This window comes from Polypterus senegalus, unplaced genomic scaffold (genome assembly GCF_016835505.1).
Source record: "Polypterus senegalus isolate Bchr_013 unplaced genomic scaffold, ASM1683550v1 scaffold_4789, whole genome shotgun sequence".
Taxonomy (NCBI): domain Eukaryota; kingdom Metazoa; phylum Chordata; class Cladistia; order Polypteriformes; family Polypteridae; genus Polypterus; species Polypterus senegalus.
In genome coordinates, this window is record NW_024378876.1 from 54,528 (window position 1) to 73,379 (window position 18,852).

At 42.0% G+C, this 18,852-nt stretch overlaps 1 long non-coding RNA gene across 1 annotated transcript; it reads right to left on the minus strand.

Annotated features, from left to right (window-relative positions):
* Positions 1 to 17,285: 17,285 nt before the first annotated feature.
* On the minus strand, positions 17,286 to 18,653 carry LOC120519697. The gene is made up of 2 exons (XR_005631624.1): positions 18,419 to 18,653; positions 17,286 to 17,990 (listed from the first exon to the last, which is right to left on the minus strand). It is a non-coding gene; the product is annotated as an uncharacterized LOC120519697 (long non-coding RNA).
* Positions 18,654 to 18,852: the final 199 nt, after the last annotated feature.

Here is an 18,852-nt window from a genome sequence, read left to right on the forward strand (position 1 = left end):
AGTCATTTTAAGAAGATGACACGTCTACTATAGTCAGTTCAATTAACGCTCCTTTTAAAAAGTTTGCTTATACAGAATATAAAACAGAATCTCAATGATACGGGACTAGCGAGTAGTAACGAGTAATATGTGACACTGAGAAATTATAATTCCTAATAACGGGAACAAGTAAAAACTACGACTTCCTAAAACGGACACTGTAAATGTAGGCATTTCAATAAATAATTTAGGAGACTTGTGTGTGTGTATTTCAATACCGATTTAAGAACTATACGTAGGCCACCTGTTTTACTATAAACGGTAGCTCAAGCAGCACTTAACAGTAAATAGTCTAACAGGACAATGACTGACTGAAACGAAGATGCTGCGCCGGAACAATAACGGTTCACACTCTCGTTCTGCATGTTTAGAAGGCGCTGGTTGGCTGAAACTGTTTATATATGGCGTTATTTCAGTGCCACTATTCTGAGCACACGTAAAAAAATATTGCAAGTGCAAGTGTTGCATTTTGAGGAGAAATTTATTTTGAGCGTACAAAAGCTGAATTTGAGTGAACAAAATTCATTGCTGCGTGCAAAAAATGTATTTCAGTGTTTGCACTTATCCATATACACACACACAATAGCACCCCCTCTCGCTCAGTTTTTTCATTTGCGCTTGCTCGCAATGTGTTGCTTGCGCTCACAACATTCTCTGCTGCAAGCGCTCAACTCTCTGTACACCGTTATAAGTGTGCCACAAAACCAACCAATCACAGACTTGGTTTCAAAAATTCTGATTGGCTCTTGGTCTCCAATCAGCTCGCTAGCTGCTGCATTCCGGAAACAGTCCGAAATGTAGCTAAATCCAGCTAAACTCAATTAAACCCCAATTTGCGGATAATATCTTTAATTATTTTATTTTAAAATATATTATTTGTTAAGACTATCGTTGGTGTAGTACTCTCCCAGTCAATGCCTGGATCCTGAAGCTCCTTCAAATCCACAAACATATATAATAGTCATTATTCCAGAATAGGTACTTTTGGGAGTAATGTTATTTTGTGTAAGCGTTTTTCCAATAAATACAACAATTTAAAAGAATGCCTTTGTTTTCATGTTCTTCTTACTGTGATTTACATTAGTGGTAATTGATAGGCAAGAATGTATAAAATCACCAGAAGCATCTCGCAGATGTGCCACAATGAATGCAGCAGCTAGCGAGCTGATTGGAGACCGTAAGAGCCAATCAGAATTTTTGAAACCAAGTCTGTGATTGGTTGGTTTTGTAGCACACTTATAACGGTGTACAGAGAGTTGAGCGCTTGCAGCAGAGAATGTTGTGAGCGCAAGCAACACATTGCGAGCAAGCGCAAATGAAAAAACTGAGCGAGAGGGTGCTATTGTGTGTGTGTATATGGATAAGTGCAAACACTGAAATACATTTTTTGCACGCAGCAATGAATTTTGTTCACTCAAATTCAGCTTTTGTACGCTCAAAATAAATTTCTCCTCAAAATGCAACACTTGCACTTGCAATATTTTTTTACGTGCGCTCAGAATAGTGGCACTGAAATAACGCCATATTTATAGGGAATTGTCCCAGGTTGGAAGTGCCGTATAGCGATCAGAAGCGAAAAGACACATTTAGGCATGCTGGACAGTAGTTTGTTTTTCTGCAATACAAATTCAATACGACACCAGGGTCTCCAAACACACAAATATGAAGCTTATTACGTTTTACAGTGAAACTCTTTACATACACAATATATTTAGGGGCGTGTGTCCCTTGCCCGACTACGGTGGCCCAACCTTCTCTTGATAGCTCGATTCGCTCGCTATCTGTCCAAGCTTGTGAAATGGAGGAATAGAAAAAAAAAACTTTCACAAGAGGAGGATCGGCGACACGAACCCCTGGTATTTTTACTGAGAGACAGTGACAACACCACTGAGCCACCTAATCGGGATAATTAACGAGCTCTGCATAACTGAACTACTGCTACTGTTCTTACTGCGGCGGAATAAATATGTTGTTTGACATATGCACGTTAAAATGGTTTAATTGATACGAGAGTATCATTGTTGTATTCTCCTAATGAAGACGAAAAAATTATATTTATAGATATATACTATATGACGTACGGTTTTGAACAAAATTAAGTGTTCCATAAAATGGTTGCACGATTTACCTAATCTTTTCATATATATAAAGTTAATATATGACAATATATTTTTGACACTATGTATCAGACAAAGGAAATAACAGCAATCCACAAGAACAATAATTAATTCTCAGCAACTACCTGAATTGTAGTTTAACCATATCAACTGAAATTTGTAATGTCAATACGAATTACAAAATATAACTAGAGAGTTAAGTGTCAGATAGACTCTCAAAATATAGAGGTCAATGCCTTTTAGTGTACTGAGGCTTTACAAAGATTCAGTAACCAGTGACCATTTCTGCTCGAAGCCCTGTCATGATCCAGTCTCAGTACTACGCATGTCTGAGGCTTCATAGCCCTGTCATGATCTCAGTACTATGCATGTCTGAGGCTTCGGAGCCCCGTCAAGATTGTCTGAGGCCCCTGTCGCTACCCGATCTGTGGTGCCTACCCGATTTGCGCACACATGCGCAAAGGTTTACTATTACGACCCTGCCCGATTTTCGTTTTTCTACTTTGCGACACAAGTCCGCATCCGATTTGTCTTGAGCATACGCTCTCTGCTTAATTAAAATTCATTTCCAACGCTGCCCGATTTGTTCTGCGCATGTCTAATGTTTTCACGACACACGTCACTTCTCAGGTTTGAATTACAGTTGCAAGTCATTTTTGTGTTGACATTTATCTCCGTCTGTAAGTGGATTTCTTACTGGAAAAGATGACAACTTTTGAATTTTATAACGTCTTGGAAGAATATTTGTCACCTGGAAATTTTAACTCCATTCGAATGAAGAGGGAGCGAAATGAAATGCGACGTGTGTCTGTGAACTTTACAATGCATACGTATAGCTTTTTGTAAGTACTGTACATCGTATTGATGAAAAAGGCTATATGGATTTTCCTTTTAGTTGCTATCGACATTTCAGTAATCTCGTGGTTTAAATGAGAAAGTCACAGCATTTTCCATATTTGGGCTAATGGATGCATTTCATTTATTTCGTAACACCCTATGAGCATTTGATAGTGTGTTTCTTTTAACATTTGTTCGCATTTTTCATCTTAAAGAGTGATCGGCATGCTAATAATCAAGCACAACAATGTAATCGAGGTGTCAAATTAGGAACTGAATTAGGAGAGCATGTCTGACACTCAACCGGTGTAAAGTGTGCCCGCCAAAGCCATCGGTATTTTTTATTATGTTGGTATCAGATTACATCGTTACAATAGTTTTCCATAGTAAAGTTAACAAATATATAATAACAAGACTAAATTACATACAAGAGTAGCAACAGCTAAGTTATTACAAGAAAGCAAGATGCAGATAATAGCATAACAAATTGTTAACGAAGCAGATCAGAATCTTACACATTTTAATTTTAGTGTGTTTTCCATTTTTAAAAGCTATTTCTAGCCTATTAATGTCCATACAGAAAGATGTAACAGGGGTCTAACGTTCTGTACTTTACACTTATGAATATGAAATTTATGAAGCAAGGAAACCACAGTTACTCCATTTTAAATTTAAAAATTTATATCTAAAGCCATCAGAGAAGTGTGGTGTGCATCTGATGTGGCACAATGACAGGCTGGGTACCTGCTGTTGTCATTTGTCATTGGCTTATCATTTAAGTTGTTGGTTTAGGAGGAGTACACACACAACACATTTTACTGAATACAAAGGAGAAGGCTTACTCCTTAGAAATAACTTCTTTCTTATTGCTGCAGTTATAAAAACAATGCCCATTTATTGTATTTTTTTATTCACCCTACAGGATGCCCAGTGGTAACCAGCCTTCCAAGTGGCTGAACAGATGTCAGTGTTTCCGAATTCTGAGACACAACTGGATGTCCTTTTCTTCTGCTTTTAAGATTCCCAATTCGAGATGATGTGCAGTTCATGTTAGATTTGCTATTTGTAGAGGTAAGACTACTGAAGATTTGTTTCAAAAGTAATTTGTGCACAATTTCTGCAAAGCCTCCCCATATTTATTATTTGATCTGTAATATTTTGCTGCCTTGAATACTGTACTGTATGTCTGCTCACTCTGTCCAGTGACTAACACAGCTTTTTAATTTTAGACAGAAAGCCTCAGAGTGTGAATCCTCACAAATACAGAGACTGAGGTGCATCAGTCCCAACAGTCACTAAACAGGGATATTATTCTGTTTTGCAAAATAACATTTATTTTCTTAAGTTACTGTGCTTTCTTGTTGGATTTTGAAAGAGCTGAGACTTAATTTTAACTTAAAACAAAACTAAGGTAGGAGAGAAAAATGGGAGATATTTTCATGTAAGTACAGACACCTGAGCACATCACATTAGAAGTTCAGATATACAGATTATAACACATTGTCTACTGTATGTGTAATGTGAAAGGAAAAAAAAACTATGCTACATAATGACAGTTAAGTTGGGGTTCTTTCAACATCCAATAAAAAACCACAGTAATTTTAAAAAATATTATTAGTCAGACTTTATTCTAAGCAGACCTTTATCTTTTGTGATGGTTTAGTTTGGTAATAATTGATCTACAGGTGAACAAAGTAAGGAGGCAGAACAAGAAATAAGAGTACACTTTATTAAGGTTTGAACTCCATGAGTGAATATCTACTGTGTTTATGTTTTTAACAGTTACAGTGAAGTAGAAGAGTCCGGTCGTGTTATGGGGCAGCAGTTCAACAAGAAAGACGGAGAGATGTGTGCCATATTGAAGTAGTGGCTGCCCCTCCTGCCTGGCACTTCTAGAATCCTCCATCTCAATCCCTGCTCTGATCTGCTGTGCCTTTGCCAAGTGATCACAAGGTATTGGCCTTTTGTTTTTCTTCTGAAAACTGTCTCAGTCTCATTACACTGGCTGTCTGTCTCACTTAGAATTGATTTTAAGGGTCTATTAAATAATTAGAAGGCTTTGAGTATTTTAGACCCTGCCTGTATTTTGGAGTGTCTGCTCCCAACATCTCTTTTCTGAAATGTTGATTGCTTTTTATTCCAAGATCAACCATAAAAACTGGCAGCTTTCTGTACTCTGGAATGCTTTGCCAATAGAGGACTGCCAGGCTACAAATGTCAAACATTTCAAAAAATTTCAACAAGCCCACTTTTCTAATTTGGCTTTTCTTAATTACTTGCATTGGTTGTAATAGTTTAGAAATGGTGCTGTGTACAATGTGTAAGCTCTGCACTGGGCACTAACCTCTGCTGTTTTTCTCTGTTGTTTTTTTCCAGTTTATTGCAATGGTGCCCCCCTGCGTCTCCACCATCTTTAAATCAACCTCAACTTCCTGTGATAGAAGAAAAGTTCACAAGATGTCCTGAAATGGAATTGTGATTGGACTGAGACAGCCACATTTATGTATGCTGGCATGTGCAGACTGGGGGTCTGTGTGGGCTTTAGCTTGGGACCCCCAGAGGTTTATTATCTCCAGTATCCTTGAAGGCTGCAAGTTTGTCTTTGTCCCCGCCATTTGACCAGGCAGTGTATTTATTACAAAGGAAAGGACCCTCCATCTGCTTCTTATTTACTTTTATAATACCTTCAATTTTCTTTGTAACTGTATATTTTTGTAGAGCAATTTGAGATACATTTGTAAGCAAAGGTGATGTAAAAATATTATTAATGAACAAATATTAAAGGACAAATCAGGAAAAATATCAGTTTAAATAGAACACATTTTTATGGAATATTGCTGGATAATAACTCTTTGACTCTGAGTAGCATCTTGTTCATAAAGCTAAAATAGCATTTTTCCTTTTTTGACAAATTTAGTGATTCACTTTTATTGTGTTCAAAACCTTGGCTAACATTTTTTTTTAAATACTAAGGTTAAAATCTGTAAATATATTTCTGTTCTTCTTCCCTAATAGTTTTTAACACCACCCCTTGTTGGCCATTTTCATTGTAGTTGTGTTCTAGTTAAATGCATTTACCATTTATACATCTTTATGATTATTTAATTTTCTACTCATAATATATATACATATAAATATGGGTGTGTATAAGTTTTTTTGAGAAACATTGTTCACAGATCTTTCACTTTTATTTTTAAAAATACCATTTATTTCTTCAATAAAAAATGCATGAATAAGTGTATTGCATTTCCTTTTTTTTAAAGTTATAAAAATGAACTGGCTCTGTGTCAATATGGGTGAATAAAATCATTTAAATGAGACAAGTCTGCACATAAACAGCAGTGTGTTATGTTGATTAAACTTGTAAGAAAGAATATCACTGCCCTCAGTCCACATGGTGTTCATCATAAACTGAACTATTTCATGATGTTTAAATTCTGCTCAGTTAGTGGAGAATATTTTAATTTACAGCTGTTAAATTCAGTTCAGTGTTATTATATTAATAGGTAAGTTGGTTTCTCAGTTGATTTTATAGAGATGCCTTGAAATAACATTAAAAACACATCACTAAAAACAAATGAATTACAAATATGAACTACAGCAACAAGCACTTACTGTAAAAAAATATAGATCAAATAGATTGATTCAAGTGATAACAGTGCATTTCCTTAATTTAAGTCTGTGGGTATTAAGTTAAACTTCTCTGTAAGATTAATAGCTATTGGAATAAATGAGGATTTGAACCAGTGGCATTATACTCTTGATTTCTTCAGCATCTGACCTGATTGCACAACTGAGAACGAATTAAAGAATTTAACAAGTGGACAGTCACAGTTAATACTAAGGACAGGGACAGTCAGCACAATACAGTGCAACACTGTTAATTCTTTTCTTTTTTTTTGAAAAAGGACCATATATTTCTATAAAACTGGTTGGATACATTAGGTTTTGTAAACCTGATGCCTTAAGACAAATGGCAATTTTATTAATAATAATTGATGTCTAAAGATATTTTTAAACAAACACAGTTTGCTCATAAAAGGAAATTGCAGCAATTGATCAAAACTGAAAGGAAACTTTATATAATTTATTAAGTGAGTGGAAAAAAAAACTCTATATAAACTGCTCAAAAAAATTAAAGGAACACTTTGAAAACACATCAGATCTCAATGGGAAAAAGAAATCCTCCTGGATATCTATACTGATATAAACTGGGTAATGTGTTAGTAACGAAAGGATGCCACATCGTTTGATGGAAATGAAAATGATCAACCTACAGAGCCCTGAATTCAAAGACGCCCCAAAAATCAAAGTGAAAAAATTATGTGGCAGGCTAGTCCATTTTGCCAAAATTTAATTGCAGCAACTCAAAATTGTACGCAGTAGTTTGTATGGCCCCTGTGTTCTTGTATACATGCCTGACAACATTGGTGCATGCTCCTAATGAGACGACAGATGGTGTTGTGGGAGATCTCCTCCCAGATCTCAACCAGGGCATCACTGAGCTCCTGGACAGTCTGAGGTGCAACCTGGTGGCATTGGATGGACCAAAACATAATGTCCCAAAGGTTTTCTATTGGATTTAGGTCAGGAAAGTATGGAGGCCAGTCAATGGTATCAATTCCTTCATCCTCCAGGAACTGCCTGCATACTCTCACCACATGAGGCCAGGAATTGTCGTGCACCAGGAGCCACTGCACCAGCATAGGGTCTGACAATGGGTCCAAGGATTTCATCCTGATACCTAATGGCAGCCAAGGTGCCTTTGTCAAGCCTGTAGAGGTCTGTGTGACCCTCCATGGATATGCCTCCCCAGACAATCATTAACCCACCACCAAAGTGCTCATGCTGAATGATGTTACAGGCAGCATAATGTTCTCCATGGCTTCTCCAGACCCTTTCACTTCTGTCACATGCTCAGGGTGAACCTTCTCTCATCTGTGAAAAGCACAGGGCACCAGTGGTGCATCTGCCAATTCTGGTATTCTATGGCGAATGCCAATCGAGCTGCATGCTGCTGGGCAGTGAGCTCAGGGCCCATTAGAGAACATGGGGCCCTTGGGTCACCCTCATGAAGTCTTTCTGGTTGTTTGGTCAGAGACTTTCACACCAGTGGCCTGTTGGAGGTAATTTTGTAGGGCTCTGACAGTGCTCATCCTGTTCTGCTCTTCCCAAAGGAGCAGATACCAGTCCTGCTAATGGGTTAAGAACCTTCAATGGCCCTGTCTAGCTCTTCTGCAGTAACTGCTTGTCTCCTGGAATCTCCTCCATGCCTTTGAGAATGTCCCAGAAGACACAGCAAACCTTCTGACTACCTGTGCAACTTTTGTAGGGTCCAGGTATCACCTCATGGTACCAGTAGTGACACTGACTGTAGCCAAATGTGAAACTAGTGAAAAACAGTCAGAAAAGATGATGAGGGAAAAATGTCAGTGGCCTCCACCTGTTAAACTATTCCTGTTTTGGGGGTCCATCTCATTGTTGCCCCTCTACTGCACCTGTTGTTAATTTCATTAACACCAAAGCAGCTGAAACTGATTAACAACCTCCTTTGCTACTTAACTGACCAGATCAGTATCCCAGAAATTTTATTGACTTGATGCTATACTCTCATTAAAAAGTGTTCCTTTAATTTTTTTTGAGCAGTATATTTTATATAACACACACACACACACACACACACACACACACACACACACACACACACACACACACACACACATATATATATAGTAGCGACCCGTGGTCGAGTCTTGAAGATTTTCAAGCCGATTTCGCCGTGCACCTCTTCCAAGCTGTCGGCTAGCGGATTGCCAGCATTAGGCACGCAGCTGTACCCAGCTCTTTAAGTACAAGCGCTCGTGTCCCATACACCGCACGACTACGAGCGTCTCGGCAGCACGCAGCTGTACCCAGCTTCTCAAGTAACGAGCACTCGTGTCCCATACACCGCACGACTCCGAGTGTCTCGGCATTTACTTGCTTAGATGAAATCTTAGCAATGAATAACAGCTCTGTCCTGTTGTATCTCTTTATTCACAGATAGCCAGAAAGCAAAGCTCAAATTCATCCGCTTAACCACTGTCAAGGTCAACAACGAAACGACATTTCTTAACGGCGGTATCTATTTACATTTTTACAACCCCGGACGGCGATATCCCAACCCACCCCACGGGCTGCACAAACACATATAACATTTACAACAGGAAAGACAATGGCGAACTTAGTTAATCTTTACACACAATAACTTTCACATAAATTTCCCATAAATTCCCCACAACTATTTTACATAATTTACCCACAAGGCGTCCTCCGCCCGGACTGCCAGGTTGCTACACAGCCCCCAAGAGGGTTAGTGTCCCCACAACCCTAATTTTCACAAACAAAGTCTGATAAATGTCCTGGCCGGGCGGCGGACACGTTTAGGCCTGCCTGACTCTTCATCACCCGTGCCAGGCTCAGTCCTGAGACTGTCAAGTTCTGTCTCGCACCGAGGGTGGATGTTGGAGAGTTGCTTTGGTTCTCAAGTCTTTCTGGTGCTGGGGCCAATGGGTGGTATGGTGCCAAACGGTCTTTATGCAGCACCACCCGTCTGCCCGTCCAGGCATTCGACTCGAAAACCACGTCCGAAATTGCATCCAAAATTTCTCCAGGTCCCTGCCAATGGTGCGTCAGTTTTGGGGACAACCCCCGTTTCCTCTGGGGGCAAAACACCCACACTTTGTCCCCTTGCTTCAGGGTTGGACCCGCTTCTGGCGGGCTCCAGCTCCCTCTAGGGCCTCTCTGGCCAGTTGGTGTACAGTGTCCAGTCGCTCTTTCAATCGTCCGGAGATAGTCCGTTTCGTGACCGCCAGCAAGCTCAGGCTCAGGGGTGAGCCAAACACCAAGTCCACCGGCGCGCATCTCCCTTCGAACATCAGCCCCGCCGGTGTGCACTGACTCGATTCCTGAACAGCCGTCCTATCGCCCACAAGACCAGAGGCAAATGTTGATCCCAGTCTCTGGTGTTGACTAGTGAGGATCGCAAGTTGGGCGGCCAAGGTGCGGTTAAACCGTTCTACCAGTCCATCGCTCTGCGGGTGAAGGGGGGTGGTCCGGGTCTTCTTCACCCCCATCCGCTGACACACCTCTTTAAACAACCGCTCTCAAAGTTCCGCCCCTGGTCGCTGTGCAGTTCATTCGGCACCCGAATCGAGTGAACATTTCGTCCAGCAGTTTTTGAGCGGCTGTGGAGGCACTTTGATCTGGAATGGCGTATGCCTCCGGCCATTTGGTAAAATAGTCCATCGCCACTAAAACAAAACGATTTCCGGCCTCTGTGGTAGGGAAAGGACCCAGCACATCTACCCCAATCCTCTCCATGGGAGCCCGACGAGATACTGTTGTAGTGGCGCGTGAGAGCGTTGTCCAGGTCCTTTCTGCGCCGTGCAAACGTCACAGCAGTGGACGAGCATCTCCGCATCTTGTCGACATCCGGGCCAATAGAATCGCTGCCGCAGCCGACGCACTGTCTTTGTATTTCCAAAGTGCCCAGATCCAGCTGCTCCATGAACCCAACGGAGGACCGTTGTGCGTAAAGCCATGGGAACCAGAAGTTGCAAATGGTCAGTACCCCCTCTTGGTGCCTGCCATCTTCGGAAGATCACACCATCGTGCAACTCCAGGCTGCCCCACTGCGAATGTAACAACTTGAGTTCCGGCCCTTGGGAAGATACGGTTTGCCAATCGGGGCATTCCTGGGTCTCCAGCCAGCCCCTTACCTCCTTCAGCACTTGGTCGTCTGCTTGTAGTTGCCTTAACTGGTCGATGGTGAATGGTTCCTCTGCTCCATCCGTTTCTTCTGTTAGCATGGTCAGTTCGAATCGTGAACTTAGTGCCTAAAAGGTAAGGCTTGAAGTGTCGCACTGCCAAGATCACTGCCAATAGTTCCCGCCAGGTAACACAGTAGTTTTTCTCCGGCCGACTGAGGCTGCAACTATAGTAGGCCACCACTCTTTCTCCGGTCTCCCCCTTTTGGGAGTACTGCGCCGACCCCCACATTACTGGCGTCCGTGTCCAAAATAAAGGGTTGGTTGGGGTCAGGATATGCCAGGACAGGTGCACTGGTAAGAGCAGCTTTGAGTTGTTGGAAGGCATCGGCGCAGTCCTCCGTCCAAATAGTTGCAAAGTTTTTCACGAATCTTTGGTAGTATGAAGCTAAGCCAAGAAAACTCTGCAGCTCGGTGACGTTGGCTGGTGGGGGCCAGTTGCTCACGGCAGTCACCTTTGTTGGGTCGGTAGCCACTCCACTCCCGCTAACCACATGTCCCAGAAACTGAGTCTGTTGGGAGAGGAGGTTACATTTTTGGGGTTCAACCGCAGGCCGGCGCTGAATGGCCGTCAAGACTTCCCGTAAGTTGTGGATAGCCTGATCAAAGTCTCTGGCATGGATTAACAAATCGTCCAGATAGACCACACACCGGGTTCGGGGAATGTCTTTCAGCACCCTCTCCATCAGTCTTTCAAAATGGCGGTCGTTACACAGCCCAAACAGCATCACTTTGAATTGCCACAACCCTTGCCCTATGGTGAATGCGGTTTTGTGTCGGTCCTCTGGTGCTAGTTCCACTTGCCAATACCCACTGCGCAAGTCCAAGGTGCTGAACCAGCAGGATCCAGTCACATAATCCAGTGCATCATCGATGCGTGGCAGTGGAGTACGAGTCTTTTCGGTGACTTCGTTTAACCTTGAAAGTCCACACAGGCTAACCCCGTTTTCTTCCGTACCATGACCATTGGTGCAGCCCAGGGCCTGTCCGAAGGCTCAATGCGTCGTTGGCTGCCATCTCACAAATCATTTCCTCGGCAGCTTGGCGCCCAAGAAGCAATCGGTGGGGGCGCAAACGAATGGGAGTGGCATTGCCAGTGTCTATGTGATGTTTCACTAAATTCGTCCCTAGTACAGTCCTCCTCTCGAGCCACAAAAGCGTCCACATAGTCTCTCAAAGTTGCTGAAGTTGCTCCTGCTGTGTCGCGTTCAGATGTTCCCTACTTCGACGGCCCAATTCCTCTACAGCGGCGACGGTCTCAGCTGATGGGCGGTCGCGTGAGGAAGACCGTTGGGAAGCACTGGTCTGAGCTGCCACATTCTCCTGAGGATCCCCTTGAGCCTCTGCATCTCCTGAGCAGCGATCGGGAGCCGGTGAGCGCGGGATTCAGGCACATCCAAGCCAGCAGCCCTTCCAGGGACGGTTCCGGCCCGTTTGGAGCGGCATAGTCTCATTACTTAAGAAAAGGACGGCCCTAGAGACATCAACACATGCTCCCCAGCGGGCCAACAAGTCCAACCCGATAATGCACGGATCTTTTATATCTGCAAGCCAGAATTGGTTGGTCTGGCTCGTCCCTACCATCACAGATAACAGTTTCTTTCCGGGCATTACTGTCCGTTCACCCGTAACCGTGCGTAGTTCGCTATGTGTGGGGGTCCAGCCCTCGGGAAGAAGACTAGCTGTTTGGGCAACACTCCTTTTCTCAGCAAACAAATAGTGGACCCCGTGTCCATTAAGGCACTGCATGGCCATCCATCAATAGTGCAGTCCAGGTATAGTCCAGTGGAAAATCCACAGCTAACTTTGAAGCAGTCTTTGTTGAGGGTGCTGGAAAGCGGAGCGAGGGCCCCTCACGGCCTCACCCGATATCGTTTCCCTCGCGGTGATGCTGTGCGAGGTAACGGACTTGGGGCGGGCAATCCCTGGCAAAGTGTCCTGGCTCTCCACATCGAAAACAGCAGTCCACTCGTTGTCTCTGTCGGGGTGGATGTTGATTGAAGCGGCTGACCTCTACTACCTCAGACAGCTCCCCTTCCACCCTTCGTACAACGGCTCTGGTTAATCGACTCGGTCGTGGTGTTCGTTTTGCCGGTGACTCCGCCTGTAGTATGTCTTCGACCCGCTCAGCCTCTCTCATTGCCTCGCTCAAATCTCGGGTGATGATAGACAGACATGCTGGCAAAGGCGTTCTGGTGTGAGGCCCCGGAAAGCATGAAGTCCGAGTTCTTCCCTCACTGTTGTCGAGAAGGTAGGATAACCTTTCGTGTCAATACCCTGGCGTCAGCGGCAAAGGCTCCTATACTCTCACCCTCATGCCGGCGTCGGCTAGTCAGCTTGTCTCTGTTGCATTCTGCTGAAATTCTTTGTCCAAAGCGACTGGTGAGAGCAGCTGTGAGAGCCTGAAGATCACGACACTCTTCTGATGTCAGATCAATGAGTACCTGTAGTGCGGGACCCTCCAAGGCAAGGGCCAAGTGTGTCGCAGCTTCTTCGCGGTTCCACTCATTGTGTATCGCAGCCAGGTCCACTTGTGCAAGGTAGGGCTCTAAGGGCGTCAATCCGTTGTATCGCGGCAGCTTAGCAGGTGACCGAGAGAGGACGGCCGACTGGTAACCTGGGGTATCGCGGTGGCTGCCGCGACCCACTCTGGCCGTGCTTGCAACACTGTCCGGGGAACACTGGCACCATCAGGTCAGTCTGCCTCTTTTCTCCGCAGCTCTGCTGATCAGGCGTTTTAACGTAACGCTGTTCTCTAAGATGGCACGCTCTACTTCTTCAAGACTCTGTTCCATGACGGCGTCTTCTAAACAGCCTGGTCTCCCACTTCTGACACCAATGTAGCGACCCGTGGTCGAAGTCTTGAAGATTTTCAAGCCGATTTCGCGTGCACCTCTTCCAAGCTGTCGGCTAGCGGATTGCCAGCATTAGGCAGCGCAGCTGTACCCAGCTCTTTAAGTCACTGGCCAGTGTCCCATACACCGCACGACTACGGCGTCTCGGCAGCACGCAGCTGTACCCAGCTTCTCAAGTAGCGAGCACTTCGTGTCCCATACACGCCGCGACTCGAGTGTCTTGGCATTAATTGCTTAGATGAAATCTTAGCAATGAATAACAACTCTGTCCTGTTGTATCTCTTTATTCACAGATAGCCAGAAAGCAAAGCTCAAATTCATCCGCTTAACCACTGTCAAGGTCAACAACGAAACGACATTTCTTAACGGCGGTATCTATTTACATTTTACAACCCGACGGCGATATCCCAACCCACCCACCGGCTCGCACAAACACATATAACATTTACAACAGGAAAGACAATGACGAACTTAGTTAATCTTTACACACAATAACTTTCACATAAATTTCCCATAAATTCCCACAACTATTTTACATAATTTACCCACAAGCGTCACTCCACCAGCTGGACTGCGGGTTGCTACAATATATATATATATATATATACATATTATATATATATATATATATATATATATAATACCTGCCAAATAATACAAAGAGTACACAGCATGTGTTTCGCCGTAATTGGGACTTATCAGGTGTGCACAGCAATGCTGCTTCTTACGGCGATCGAACATTGGACATCAACGTTGCGCCACAAATAAGCGGAATAAGCTTCGTACTGATCGGGCTGTGCCGTAAAGTGGATTTTTTTGTTTTAAATGTTTTTCTGCATTAAGCGCATGCGGTGTGTGTCACTACCTGGTTCCCGTTGACGGCCCGATCTGCGTGCACGTGCGTATTGAAAGGCTACGTCATCACACACTTTACGGTGCCGCCCAATCTGTTTAACGCATGCGCGAACACTTTACGGCATGTTAGGCTTTCAATACGCTTGCGCACGCTTTGACAATCTAAAACTCACCCAACGTTTGACGTTGTCTATCAAGTGTAACTTGCACCAATCTTTTCACAGTTAGTGATCCGTACCACTTTGAGGTTCCGCCTCATAGATTTTGTTTTGAAATAGCCTTGCGCTGTACTAAGCAATGAAGCTCTGTTAAAGAAAAGAAGACAAAGACGAAGCAACAGCGAAGAAACTCTATTAGACCAAAGAAGCAGCGACGAAACGAATTGTTATTTCTGATAATGGAAGTAAGTTTGCTTCTAAGTTAAAACGTATGAAATTTGCAATTGCTAAGTTTTCTTTGTGTATTTCAAATAACTTTTTGTTTCTTTGTTGTGATTGTACGTTTGTATAAATATTAATATATATTATATTCACGTTTATATTAATAATCATTTTCGCTGTAGTAATTGATGCATATTCAGTGCTTAAAGTGGTCCGGCACTCAGCGGTGCCGGCAACTCTTCAAACACCGCAAAGCAAGTTTCACGGGGAACATCCACCCATACCCACCCCCTCTCCGGTGCTCTGTGGAATGCTAGTAGATCCAACAGAGTCACGCTGCAGACTGCAATACCTCACGGAACGCCTCCATATCACGGAATGCCCATAGGTTCAGTCACGGAACGCCCTTCAGAGCACAACATAGTACACACGCATGTAATGACGCAATTTATCATAACGCCCTTTCCCAGCATCACTCGTATCATGCCCTCTGCGAGACAGTGTTGACGCGCTCGTTGTACAGAATGCTGTAGATGCTGTAGTTGTACAAATTACAACAGTTTTCTATCTGGTCAAACATAAATGACTTCCAGTTTCATACTTATGCTATCAAATCATTCTAAGCTCTTTCATGATTCTAACACTTCGTCGATATAAAGTACAGTTTTATGTTGTTTTTTTTTACTATTTTGAATGGTTGTTCATTACGTTTTCCCCTGAAGTGTTACATTATAGTAAAAGTAACAAATCTTATTACTATCCAGTGTTTCAAACGGAATGTGCCTCATGAAACTCATACCTATAGATTTTCAATCTATAAATGTATTTTATATTCCCACTAGCAAATTATACACATGTGAAACAATAATAAAGCTTCATTATTTTTAGAAGGTTTTCAAAAACAGCGCTACATATAAAATTAGTTTTAAAACTGACAAGGAAACATTTTAGGAAACAGTCATTTATTTATTGATTTGATCCATCAACGTTTTCATTACTAAAAGCTGCATGTGTGAAATACTGGATGTCATGTCCATATCAATTGAAAGGCATGTGACAGCCAGTAGATTTTATATAATTTTACATTTTTTAACTTTTCAGTTTGAGACAATCGTGATTGTTCTTAAACCTTTTTGTGCAACATTTAATTGATTGCAAAGACCCAACTTATACCAACATAAACTCAAACTGTCTTTGAGTCGTCGTCTTTGTAAAATTTTATAAATATCAAAACTGTTACAACTACTAATAATAATAAATAGTGGATCAGTTACAGTGTGCTTTCAGCAGGGAATTATCCCAAGGTGATCTCATCATTAAACATACAGTATTTATTGTCTTGTGCATACAGTACAATAATATTGTTATTTACTGTACATGCCTCTCAGAACAGTAATAATATAATAAAACACAACAAAGATATAGAATACAATTTACAGTAGATATATATATTCAGGTATATTACAAATATTTATACCTAGTCTTTTCTTACATTTCTTATTATGATTGGCTGTTCAGTAACTCTTTAACTAAACACTTTCTTTCAAGCCATACTTAGCGCCATTGGTTCTTTACTATTTGCCAGAAGGGAGGATTAAGAAAAACACTTGTGCAGGATGGCCGAGTGTGTAATAATCTTAGCAGAATGTCTTCTAGATATCCTGGACAGAAGACAGCTGGGTGCCAGTAATAGTTTGTGGCATTTACCACCCTCGTGTGTGCCCTACCAGGATGTGATGCCGCCAGTGAAGATGGACTCCAGACAGCACATGTGAGACATCTCAGGAAGGCATTGGTGAACTTGGCAATAGGCAAACCATGCTGTTCCCTCCTCAATTCATCAGTGATTGTTACTGTACGAAATTTAAACAAGCTCACCATTTCCACAGCACCCCACAAAAACAAACCACAGCTTAATCCATTCTCTGAAGTCTATGACCTGCTCCTTAAATTTTGGCCATGAAAGGTCAGATTGTCCTGGGACCACTGAGTCAGCAGGTAGACCTCTTGTCTGCAAGCCATTTAATCATTGGTGGTGAACAGGCCTATGATGGTGATGTCAGCAGCATTTTTAATGATGGAGCTGGTGTGGTGTCCGGACACACACATTATATATATATATATATATATATATAATCCTGATTTGTAAAATGGCATTGTTTCATACAGTAGTTCCCATATTCAGTCCCAGGGGCTGTACATTTTTTCCCCCAACTAATTTTTGCTTTTAATTAGACTCCCTTCTTGAACTTGCAAGCCAACAGTCTAGGTTTTGAAAATTAAAGTGATGTATCAAAACACACTGTTATAATTACCACATAGGGAGTGTAACCTGTGGGGGCATTTTAGCACCCAAACCCTTCACACAACACACACACACACACACACATAAGATCCAGGTTCAAATATGAATTTATTTTAAAGAAATAAAGCACACAATCCCAGTTGGGACATCCATCTGTGTCCTCCATCCATTACATTGGTCATTTCAGTAGACAATGAACTATTGAAGCAGGTCAGAAAGCCAGTCCATCCCCACTTTTCTTTACAGTGAATCACTGATCAAGTCCACTGAACAAAATGACATCACGGTAGGTTTTTTCCACATGAAAAAAAATAAAACACAAAAATCTAATTTGTCGAACAGCAGCAACTGATGGGAATATTTTTTTTAACCCGTATCTCATCAAGAAAAAAGTTCATGTCCTTCAGGCATTCAAAAGTAAATAAGAAGGTGGACATGACTTCTTCAGTCTCTTCATCGTCTCCCCTTTGTTCTTATTTTTCAATTGTGTATGTAACTTCATCCTCGTCCATTTCCAGAATTCTTGGCCGGAGGACTGTCCCAACAAGTTGGTCTTTGTTGGCATCCAGCCAGTCACAAGCAGTTAGGATGTTTTGGATCAATGAAGACTTTTTTTATGAAAAAGAAAAAAAAAAAATACTGCCAAGTACTTTATTAGGAATATCAATATATTAACTCCACTTTTACTCAAAGAACAATCAAATTGGCTTATGAAATGAACACACCAATATGACCACAGCATGTCATAGGAATGCTTAGCTCAATTGATTTCTCTCGCTTTTTGTCTCTACTGCCTGTAGGCATGAGGTGGAGTGAAAAAAGAAAAAAAATAAACTCCAGTGTACAACCACAGCAGTTCATCTTCAAGGGAATGTCATGTCTAGTTAGAAACCATTCAGAAAGTGCACAAATAATTCAAAATGACTAAGTGCTCTGTAGTGAAAAAAGCATTCATTTTATTTACTAATACATTGCTGTAAGACCCATTTCAGTTCAATCTGAACGTCTACTGGAATTGTACTGAAGTGAGTCCCTGAAAGACAAAGAGTCCAATTACACAGCATTGTCACTTGTGAAGGCCAAATTCATCATTTCAAATAATATGTAATTTAATTGTTCCCAGTTTAGTAAGCATGCTTTAAAAACTGCTGAAACATTCACCCAAACATATTACAATAGAAATGCTACATCTAAAAAGTTATACATAATGGAAAGTGTTTACCTGAAGCAAACAATCACTCCATTCTAGACTGGTTGATTTCTGAATGATATTGAAAAGGAAAAAGAAAGTCATCACCTTTAAGGCATTGGCTGTGCCATAAGAGTCATTTCACTACATACCTGACAGGACTGTGCCTTTGTGAGGTACAATTTGCTAACTAAATGTAACCATAAATATGCTTAATATGATTGTACTGGCATAAATAATTCAGTCAACATTTTCATATTCTTTAGTAATGGAAAAGAAGGGTGGGGAGAAAAGTCCTTGCTCTTTCCTATCTTGTCTGGAATTGCTGGAAGCAGAAATAATTGCCATTTAATAAATCAGTTAGAGCACAAGCACACAAAACCCTCATTTTTAAGACCACCATTCTCTGCCCCCATAACGCCACTGACACACCACAGGGCTGACGAGAGACACAAGTTACTGACAGC